At 44.2% G+C, this 11,899-nt stretch overlaps 1 non-coding gene across 1 annotated transcript; it reads right to left on the bottom strand.

Annotated features, from left to right (window-relative positions):
* Window positions 1-213: 213 nt before the first annotated feature.
* On the bottom strand, window positions 214-352 carry LOC133901110 (small nucleolar RNA Z247). Its single transcript, XR_009906645.1, has one exon. It is a non-coding gene; the product is annotated as a small nucleolar RNA Z247 (small nucleolar RNA).
* Between the last annotated feature and the right edge of the window lie 11,547 nt (window positions 353-11,899).

Raw genomic sequence — 11,899 nt, 5'->3', positions numbered from 1 at the left:
TTTTTGGTTTTCAATAGGAGATATATGAGTGTGTACATGTAGTAGTGCCACAATTGTTACTGCTATTGTTGTTGTTGCTGTTAAACCTACCGCCATTAGAGAAGTTGCCATGACCACAACCTTGTCCACGACCATGGTCACAATTACGTCAACCGCCACGAGATGCAATATTGATGAAGGACTGAGAATTACCTTGAAGAAGGTCCATCCGAGTTTCGAAACTCAGAAGTTGAGCATAACACTCATTGACTGAGACAGGTTCCACTCGTGCAATCATAGCGGACACGATTGAATTGTAGTCAACGTCGATGCCAGTGAGGATGTACAAGATCATCTCTTCATCATCTAATGGGCGTCCTGCTGCAGCCATCTCATCACCAAGCGCCCGCATCTTTCCTATGTACTCGGCAATTGACATATTGCCTTTTTTTTGTTGTGGCTAGCACAATGTGCGTGTTCACCAACCGCGCTCGCGTTTGTGAGAAAACATGCCCTCTATTACCTTCCATACCTGTGCTGCAGACTTCATAGCTACGACTTGCGTTAAAACTTCATGAGACGGAGAAGATAACAAGTAGCTTAGAACCTGTTGGTCCAATGTGATCCACCGTGTGTATGCTAGGTTTGGATTCTTGACTGTTGTCTCTCCTTCAGCGACATCGATCTGTTTCGAAGGAGGAACTTATGTACCATCCAAAAAGGATTCAAGCTGTGCACCCCTTGCTGCCGGCAGAACATGCGCTTTCCATAGCGCATGATTTGTTTTGGTTAGCTTCTCGGACACCGGGTGGTCGAGCATCAATCACATGGATACACAATCGAGTTTATCTCCAAGTTCTATCTGTAAACCTATTCAAACAGATGACCGAATCCATCTAAAGATGTTGTAAACCATAGACCAAAGCTTATCTCTTACAGTTACGTGGCTTATGCTTTCTTGAACTTGATAAGGCTTATGATGGGAAGAAATTGTGCTTCTTTGCACAGTCATTTCCTAGACTCCAACAACTCACAATACGGGGTGCTCCGTAGCTTGACCAAGTCGAAATAGAAGAAGGTGCACTGGAATGCCTTGTTAAGCTAGTGTTTGGAGACTACCCAGAATTGAAGAGCCTGCCTGATGGCATTGAGCACCTTACGGCTCTTAAAAATAATAATTGGAAGACACTGTAGAGGAGCTCATAGGTAAGCTTAGGCATGAAAGTGAAGCAAATGAATGCAATCAAGAGCGTATGAAGATTAGCCACATTAGAATAGTTGTTATTACATTAATTGAGAAAAACATATGGGAAAGAATTCGATGACCCATTTGTTGATACATGCTTAGTTGCTTCTTTCTCACGTTTTTCTTCTATGTTAATATGTATACGTACTAAGAGCAGAGCATATGAGCAAGAGGTGGCTATTAGGGTCAATTACGCCTTTCATATTTCTTCCAGCTTGTTTTATGTTACTCTTTTTTTTAAAAGAAGTTACCTTGACTTATATTGAAAGCCAATTAGCAGGTTCACAACATCATCAAAAGACAACGAAAACAGACAAAAATGAGTTAATAGTTGGGAAAACCAGCATACTAGATAGGTCGAAACCTCTAAGAACCAAAGTAGCAAATACACAGATTGACCTATTACAAATTGTAAACGAAGGCACCAGGTCAAAGCTCGTAGACATTAGAAGATGGACCCTCAGCCGGAGTGAAACCTTGCAGCCACCCCAGGACTTGATCTGAGGCATTGTCCACCTTAGCCATGTCATCTTCGTTGAGTAGGATACTTCATTTCTGCACGAATGATACAACGAGGGTCAGCACTTCCGTAGGCTTGTTGGGGAATCTCTTCTCAATCGACATGGTGTTTCTTGTCTGTCTCAGAGCCCAAGCAATCCCTGCAAAAAGAAAAAGCCCTAGCTTTTGAGTGATTTTGAAATTCTTTGTAAGCCAGCTTGCCCATAAGTTAGCTATCGAAGTAGGGAGACCATCCCAGCCAAAGATGTCTCTCAATGCACCCCAAGAAAATTGTACCAACACACAACCAAAGAAGATGTGACTAACATCTTCAGGCCTATTATACAGGCAGCAATTTGTGCCCTCTTTCCAGCTCCTCTTCTTAAGGGAGGTGGTCACTGGGAGCTTGTTGTGTAGTATTTGCCACAAGAATACCTTAATTCTAAGTGGTATTTTGCAGGTCCAGAGTGTCATAGCCCCCTTGTAAGACACCCCCTCAAAAGTCCAGAACTTGTACAAGGATTTGGTGGTAAATCTCTTTGATTTATCCAGAGCCCAAGCCACTTCATCCTCATTATCATTCAAATGGACATTCTGCAGCTTGTATGAGAGCTCCTCCCATTGGAGCAGGTCATTTGTAGTTAGACTCCTTTTAAATTATACCTCTCACTCGTTGTGTCCCCAGCAATCAGAGACAGTAGCATCTAGGTCATCACATAAGTCAAACAAGTCAGAAAATTATGTTTTTAACGGAGTCTCTCCTAACCACACATCCCTCCAGAAAGAGACCTTATTGCCATCATTTACTTTATGAACATCACCAAATTGAAATAGGTGTTTGACCTTATGCAAGCATTTCCAAAACTGATAAGCTCCTTTCTGCTTGGATGTGAAGAAGTTGCCATCTAGCATATATTTGGCCTTGAGCAACTTATACCAGATGTCTTCAAAGCCAGAAGCAATCTTCCAAATCCATTTGAAAAGTAGACATTCATTCATTATCAGAGTGTTTAGGATACCAAGGCCCCATACTCTTTAGGCCTGGATATGGCTACCCATTTAGCCATATGATATCTGTTCACATCCTCTGCCCCTCTCCAAAAGAATCTTAACCTCACGGTGTCCATTTTCCTGTAAACCCCCATAGGAAGGAGATAGAATCTCATGGTGTACATAGGTAAGCTAGTTAGATAGGAGTTTGTCAAGGTCAATCTACCTCCATAGGTCAGGTTTTTGCCCTTCCATAGGTCTAACCTTTTGATCATTTTTGTTAGAATCTTAATTGAGGTAGCAGATCCTAAGTGTTGGTCTGAGATAGGAATACCCAAGTATTTCAAAGGAAACTATCCCAGTTTGTAGTTGAGCATGTTTGCCACCCTTTTCCTGTTCATCCTGTTTCATTCCAAAAGCAAAGACCTCGCTTTTGTGGAATTTAATCTTAAGTCCAAAAAGCCATTCAAAGCAATACAGGATGATCTTAAGATTGAGAACAAAGCTATCAGAACCATCAATCATCAAAATTGTGCCATCAGCATATTGAATGTGGGTGATCCCACCTGTAATCAGGTGGTCAACAACCCCTTTGAGCAGGCCCTTGGTGGAAGCTTTGTCTATCAGAACATCCAGGACATTAGCTGAAATGTTGAAAAGCAAGGGGGATAGGGGTCACCCTGTCTTTAATCCTTGTAGGTTCTAAAGTATGATCCCCTTTGATCATTAATATTAATGCAGACTCTGCTCCCTTTAACAGATTGCATAACACATTCTATCCACCTAGGAGGGAACCCTTTTCCTTTCATGACTTCATCAAAAAAATTCCATTTTACCTTATCATTAGTCTTTTCAAAATTAATTTTCACCAACATCCTTTACTGCCTTGTTCTTCTTAATTCATGTATAACTTCATGTAGGATCGCCACCCCTTCGAAAAAGTTTCTATCTTTGACGAAGGTAGTTTATCTTGGGCCAATAACCTCATTGGCTACTTGTGTTAATCTATTGTTAAGGACCTTGGTGAAACCGTTATAGTCTATATTGAATAGACAAATAGACATGTGTTGCTTGATGGTGTTAGCCTCCTTGACCTTAGGGAACAATGTTATAACACTATAGATGATCCTTTTTCAGATCCAGTCTTCCTGCATGAAGGTCATTGAACATGTCAAAGATGTCATCCTTGACACAGTCCCAGAAGACCTTAAAGAAGTTAGTAGTGAAACTATTAGACACGGGGGCAAAGTCTTCTTTCATGTCCCTGAAAGCCTTCTCAATCTCTTGAGTAGGAAAGGGTTGGACCAGAATGTCTTTAGCCTCAGTAGTCAGTCTGTTATGGTTGTCCCAGAAGGATTCATGTAACCTTAACCCTCTCTTTAGAGTCAGATCCAAAAAGGTTTTTGTAGAAGTCATAGATATGTTCCCTAATTTTATCTTGAGAGCTGATCTGACCTGGATCAGTTTCCATAGACAGTATCATATTCTTCCTTTTTCTCCCATTAGTTAGTAGATGGAAAAATCTTGTGTTGTTGTCACTCTCTTTGATTAAGGTCTTTCCTCCATTTTGTTTCTAAAGAATTTCCTCCATAGAAAGCATTTGTTTTATGTTACTATTCAATAGCACATGTATTAATTGAAGTGCAGTAACTAGAGTTGCACATATATGTGCATAAATTGGGGGGCTCAAGGGTGAAACTAGGTTGCTTTAGATCTGTTGGAGTATCAGCAGTATCTTGGGCTATGTGTTAGGATCGTAATGCTGCATGGTTTGAAGGCTGGCGGAGGTTGGTGTCCGGTGATGAGAACGTTGCAATCAGGATGAAATTCTAAAATGTCCTGTTGGTTGATCTCTGAGGCGCGCGACTGGAACCGGCAAAGGGAGAAAAACTTTCTTTTCCCGTTATGTGGGAGCAGTTTGTTTTTCTTCTTACTAACACATGCTAAATAAACAAGGCATGTGTTGCGGCTTCTTGTCTATAGGGCCGGTGGTAGCTGAAAAAGTCTTCTGGTTTTAGTTTCTTCAGGGTATGCTGCTGCCTTGCAAGCTCTGCTTTTCTGGTTCAGTTAAGTGGTTGCTAACATTTCATGGTTGCGTAGCTGCCGTATACATATAAGTTGTGTTTGGTTTTTCGTATCTCCCTCATCTTGGTCTAGTGGATGCATAGAATCTAAAAAGTAAGCTCTTTTGATTGCTTGCATTCACTGTAGCAGCATGGTTTGACATGTGTAAATATATGGTCTCATCTTGGCTTAGGCTTCGCAACCTGGCCTGGCAATGTAGGCTTTGCATCCGCTCATACAGTCAGATCCACTTATCAGTATCACAAAATCATCTTCATATGACTAACCAATCACAATCTCAACTCTTGCATCCGCTCATACAGTCAACCAAATAGAAACTCAACTCAGCCTATCCAGACAGATACAACTAACAAAATACTTTTCTTTTCAATAAATATGACTCTGCTGCTTCCTCTCAACCTGCTTATACGATGCAGCTCCTATGAAACCTTATCCAGAGAACCAAACACATCCATAATACATGCTAGGTGTGTCTTTGTCTCTGGTAGAGGTGAGACTTGGGTTGTGCCGTGCCGGTCTGGCCTGGCCCCGTCATGCCTCGAGTTGCGTCGGGATGTGCTTCCCAGGCACGATCAGCACCCCATGTCGTGCTGGCACGACTCATCTCTCATGACGCCCAGGCACAACCCAATGGCACGTTGGGCCCCTTTGTGTTGGGCCAGCACGGACACAACCCTGCTCCAAGTTTCCGCATGTGAGCTCCACTAGAAGCAACAAGGTTGCTGCTGTTACTAGAGGGGGGGGGCATGACGCCACAGAGCAAGGACACATTCATGGAAGCCTTCTTGAACACGATCCCACACTGTAGCACGACGCTGATCCCCCACCTCTGTGCACGTGCATCCTCACGACACCGCGCGTCACTGCCCTCGATCACGTCGAGCACTGTGCAAACCTCCACCTGCACGCATCGGATCACGTGCTCGAACCATGCACGTGTAGACTCTGGCGATGACCCCTCCTCCCTTGGATGAAGGTTGTCGGCGCTTTGGCCTCCGATGTCTTTGTCTCCATGCACGAGAGAGTGTCGAGACTGGTTTAAGGAACAAACCAATCCCATATATATGCTAAGGCTAGGAATCAATTTCAACATATAGTGACTTCATTGATGATAATCATTACAATATCCATACCTTAATCGGTAAATCGTCTTAAAAAAGTGACCTTCAAGGGTCGAAGAACCAAATGAAATTGAAGTAGATTCTAAATGAACTATGAATACTCTAATCCCTTATAACTCTTCCACATGTATGATCGATGTAGAAAGCATCTTAGAACGATCCATCCTCAGCGAACTTCTCGACACCTTCTCCAACAGAGTGTTTGGTGATAATAAGAGTGAGCACTTATCGTACTTAGCTTATGAAAAAATAATATGCATATGAAAGCTTTAACAAGATTATAGCAATATGGCTCTTCTACAGAAAACAGCATTTAGTAAAACATTTGAAAAGCAATTGTGTTTAAGTAAATAACTATAATTGACCAACCACCTCAAGATTCCAACCAGCTTGACATAACCAACTTTTCAACACCTGAACTAAAGTTCCCACAACCAAGATTAAACACATCTTAATCATAGTTCCCACCACTATGGTTAAAAACACCTCAACTATGATTCCCACCATTACAATTGACCAAGCTAACCAAACCATCAAGTTCTAACCATGGTAGGTTTCCCGTGTCACTCGTAACCATGAGTATGGTGGATTAACCAGTTTTATACTTTGTAGAGATCGCACACTTTACCCAAAAGACGTTTTATCCCGTTTCATTGAGCATCCTTGGCTGATGAAAATACTTACATGCTTCCAAGGTGTGCGATAGGAGTTCACTGCAAAGCCTTTATAATGCTACTCTCAGCATGTGCATCCTCGCTAAGGTTTCACTGCCGCGTAAATACACCTCAACAATACAAGTCCCATGTTATGCCAATGGAACACTTTGGGATTACACTTTTCAGTTCCACACCCAAATGGTATACACTATGTTGATAGTGTGCAAATTAATTGGCCTTGCCCGTCCTGTTCCAGACTTGTAGTTGCACTGTTTATAAGGAAATATCACCCCATGAACCGGTACTTAGATTTGAGCAAGACTACCACGAACCCAATCGTACATCATGTATTAGTCTCATCATACCACATGCTTAGATCCCTATACTGTGTTGCTAACAAAATTATATCATCATCTTTTATCATTGTTGCATAGGACCATTACCAAGTTTTGTAAAACAATTATCATGATCACCATCCCAAAACAAGGCTAAGCAGCATCTACCCTTCCATAACCCAAACCATAACCAAGGCTATAGGAAAAACTAGGGTAAAACCTAACTCTTGGGATTTCTGATAAAATTATTAGCATGCATATTTGTAAAATAAAATATTTTATTAACTGAGATAAATATATTCAAGAACACAATTTGCCTTCACTGAACTCAGTTGGGTCTTCGAAGTTTTGATCATGCAGTCCTTCTCGCTCCTCCGGAACGTTGGTGTCTACTCGCAACATACGCGAAAAGGCAACGTATAAACATTAAGATAAAAAAAACAAATAACACTCAACAAACATCATCACACATAAGAACACGCTTTCCCAGACAATCCAACGAAAAAATGGGTCAAAACAGAGCTACGGTTGACAAGTTATGATTTTTTTAAAGATCAAAATAGAGCTAAAAAGATTAACTACAGATGAATTAATGTTACTAGGAATTTTCTAGAATTTATTTGAATTATAAAACTATATAAATTATTAACCAAAAATAAATAACCTATAAAAAATTATTTTCCTAATTATTAATATTTTTAGAATTATTTTTACATTGGAAATTAATTTATTGTGCAATATATAATAATTATGACATCAGCAATAGGGATAATTGAAAAAGAAAAAGGAATTGCTGACTAGTCACACCATGCAAGCACATGCATCTGACGTGGTACCATCACATGGCTGCCACCTCAGCTCAGGTGCCTACATGGTTGGTTGACTTGGGCTACTAATGACATCAGCGTGGGTTAATGGTGCCTTTAAGTCTCATTGAATCCTACACGTCGAAACCAAAATGATTGGCTCAGATCTATACAACCCGAAGGGGTACGTTTGATCTAATCTAAACCACTCGTACTCGATCGAACGAACGAGGCTCACCTTCTCCGTTTCCGACCAGATGACGAGCGACAGTGAGCTCCCGCGCGGCGGCGCGTTCACCGGCGTAAGAGGAAATGGCGCTCCTCTTCTCGAACGACTCCTATGAGCGGCGGTTCTTGAAGCTCAGACGAAAGTGAACAAGTTTTGAGCACACATCGACGTCGGCGATCGACACTTGGGTCTAGCAACGGCGCAAGGCAGGCAGCAGGTTTTGGTGACATGCAGGGGCCTCTCGGTTGGTGTTCTCTCGGCGAGAGCGAAGGGAAAAGATTGGGGGGCTCTAGAGGAACCTCGTTAGGCGCATATATATATATACCCCCGGGCTTAGAAGAGTCTAGTTCCGCCTCGATCTAGGGTTTTGGGGTCACCGACGATTTTATCTCATTCGAACTCCATCTTCAAATCATGATTTCTTGGAGATAAGGTGCCTGCGCGGTCTCGGATCCCGCATGGTCTCTATCCTGAGCTTCTATATGGTCGGGTCCCCGTATCTCGGTCGGATTTGAGGCGAGACGCCGAGTTCATGTCGGATATCGTGCAGAAGATAGGGGAGGAGGGGAACGGTGAGAGGAGGGCGATGACAGGTGACCCGAGCTATCGGTGGCGCAGCGCGGAAGAGAGAAGGTGGGCACGGCCATTGGGCTGGCTCGGTCGGGCGGCCTGGCAAAAAGAGAAGAGGGGCGGGAAGGAGATGAGCCGATTTGGTTGGGTGGGCCGGAAGAGAAAAGAGAGAAAGAGAGATGGGCTTTGGCCTATTTAAACTAAAAAGCTTTTTTTTTTCTTTTTTCCTTTCCCTCAAATCTATATTTCTCTTGTATATATGCATATATATATATATACACTATATATATTTTTATATTAGCTCACATAATCAACCAATAAACCAAACAATCAACCAATATACATTTATATATACTTTTGTAACGAAAAATATCCTTCAATATATATATATGTGTATATATGTATTTATACATATAACACATATACTCTCATATATGCATACATGCACACATATACCCTTAGGGTTTTATTTAGTTTTGAAAAACTCTTTTATTTTCTTTAGATTTTTTTGGTTTTTAGAATTTGGGCTGTTACAAAGAGACTGAGTGAGACTACGAGAGTGAAGTTGGATGGCCAATATAGCTCCACGCGTTCTTATCTTATCCACACCTCACCGTTGCACTAAAATTATTCATGCATCCAGGCAGCCAAAAGGTGCATGCAGCATGCCAACCTTTGATTGCTTTGGCCCATGAAACACCCATCCTTATCGCTTTTAACATGCATCAACTCTGTCCTACGCGACACTAGACGTGGGATTTGGTCCAAGTGAGCAAGACGAGCCATTTTCATGTTGGGTCGGCCCAGCCATGACCCATTTCTGTGCCAGCCAGGACACCCATCGTGCCTCATATCTAGGCCCAACACGACTCAAGAATCATGCTAGGCCGACCCAACCAGTTTGTGCTCGTGTCATACCGTGCTTGGGCTAGGTCATGCCGTGTCGTGCTTGGGTTGGTCAAAAAAGCACGGCCTAAGTCCCACCTCTAGTATCTGGTAGTAGGTAACTTTGCGAGGAGCGTTTGTTCATACAAAAGGAGTAGTACGTTGCTATATGTTTAGCCGACACTCTCAAGTGTTGAGTTCAGGGGAGGCTATTTCAATTCCTTTCATGTCTCTTTGCGGTAGCATGCATGCATGCATGATCGGTTCATAGCTACAAACTAGGGATGAAAAATGGTAGAGGAATGTCCTGTCCCATCCCGTGATCGTTTCCCATTTTTCCCCGATCATTTTTGTTTTCCCGGTTCTTATATTAGTCGAGAACAGGACAAAAACATAACGGTGACGTCCGGAAATGGGGGCCAAAAACGATTGAGGCCTCATCATGTTTGTATTATTGGAATCCCATTTTTAGGCGGGATAATCTCATTTTCAATCCGTTTCCCACTTCCTACAGGACCACAAGACATCAAGACCAGCCCACAAGCGTAGTGCAATGATCTGCCACCGCAACTTGCACACCCAAACTGCTGAACATGACCCCCCTCCTCATCCTCGTCTCCTCGTCCAGTCCACCCACCATCGCCATCAACCAGTCCTACCCCACGGCATCGCCCTACCCCATGGGCCATAGCCACACGCCTGACCGCGAGACTCCACGAGGCTCTTGGGATGGCAACAACGGACGCAATGACAGCCATGACCATTGACTTCCTCCGTGTGCGGCTCCTCTCCGAACACTCCATCTCTCGCATCGCCAAGGACCGCGCTGACCAACTCACCATGCGGGTAAGTGCGCGCATTTATTTTTGTCGGTTCATTCCTCCATGTTTCCTGTTGAATAAATCTTGTGCTTGAGTTTGTTTTCTTGTTTATCAGTGTCCACGCACGAGTTCACGCTTGTGTGGCCATGCGCGTAGCAGTAGGAGGGCTGAGATGTGCGAGTTCATGTCGAGCCCGAGTCGTGGGCGCGCCGCGCGCATTCAGTGGCAGTGGCAGGCATGGGATGGCATGCATGTTCATTGGATCATGGTGCGGGAAGTGCTTTAGGTAGTTAGCTAGTTAGTTGATCATTCTGTAGTTTAAACACCATTGAGTAAAGACAGAAAACATCGCTGAACTTGGGCGGCACAAATTCCCCTGTCTCTACTGTTCTTCTTCTCCACCGAGCTTGAACGCATTCAGTCCATTCTCGCGTGTGTTCATAGGTGTTTAGGCCAACATTTGGTACCAGAGTCAGTGCGTCACAGTCTAGGCGATGTCGGCTTCGGAGTCCAGGTTGTAGCGCAGTTCACGGTGATGATACCGCTATCGCTCTCCATCTCCTCTGTTGCGGTGACCACGACATTGAGACGTCGATGGCGAGATGGTCGTGCACCGGGTCATCAAGAAGGTGGGTGGATCAACGTCTTACCTGACCCTCACATGTACGAACTACGATGACTGGGCCATTCTGATGCAGGTCATGCTCGAAGCAAGGGGGCTATGGAACACCGTGCAATATGGCGATGTCGACTTTCAGGAAGATAGGATGGCTTTGGATGCCATCCTTCGCACCGTCCCATATGAGATGATGGGGACGCTCGCCAGCAAAGGGAGCATGAGTAGGGCCTGGGACACCATCAAGATGATGTGCGTCGGGAGTGATCGCGTCTGTAAGGCGAAGGCATAGACGCTCCAGAGAGAGTTTGATGGCCTGGCGTTCAGCAATGGCCAGAGTGTGGATAACTTCACCATGCGCATCATCAGCCTCGCCAACGAGCTTACAACCTTGGGTGATCCACACGATGATGAAACTGTGGTACGTTGTTTTCTGCAGGCCGTTCCATCGAAGTACTCACAGATAGCTCTCTCGATCAAAACACTTCTCGATCTTGAGACGCTGCCCGTGGAGGAATTGGTGGGTCAACTCAAGGCCGTGGAGGAACGTAACAAGACCGATGGCACATCATTAGGGAGTGCCTCCGGTAGCAAGTTGCTCCTCAGCGATGAGGAATGGATGGCGCGGCTGAAGATCCGCGACCAGTAATGCTCAAGCTCAAAGCAGGGCCAACCAAACCGACGTTGTGGCAGGTCATTGTAGAAGAAGAAGGGTGACACCAGCGCATGCGACGGGAAGGACGACACGCGCGACGTCGCTCGCGATAAATGCTGATACTGTGGCAAGATTGGGCATTGGGCAAAGGAGTGTCGCCAACCCAAGCGCACCGAGCACGCCAACATCGTGCAGGCCGATGACGATGAGCCGACGTTGCTCATGGCGTAAGTCTGTCTGCTGAAGCAGAGCATGGAGACCTGCACCACAACAGTTGAGGTTCATGAGGTCCGTGGGCAGGTGAACCTTAGACACGAGGGCGAGGCGCATGATGATGTCTGGTACATGGACACGGGTGCCAGTAATCACATGACTGGTCACAGTGACACGTTCTCCGACCTCGACAC

The sequence above is a fragment of the Phragmites australis genome, chromosome 19 (genome assembly GCF_958298935.1).
Source record: "Phragmites australis chromosome 19, lpPhrAust1.1, whole genome shotgun sequence".
Classification (NCBI taxonomy): Eukaryota; Viridiplantae; Streptophyta; class Magnoliopsida; order Poales; family Poaceae; genus Phragmites; species Phragmites australis.
This window is presented reverse-complemented; position numbering and strand designations above follow the sequence as displayed.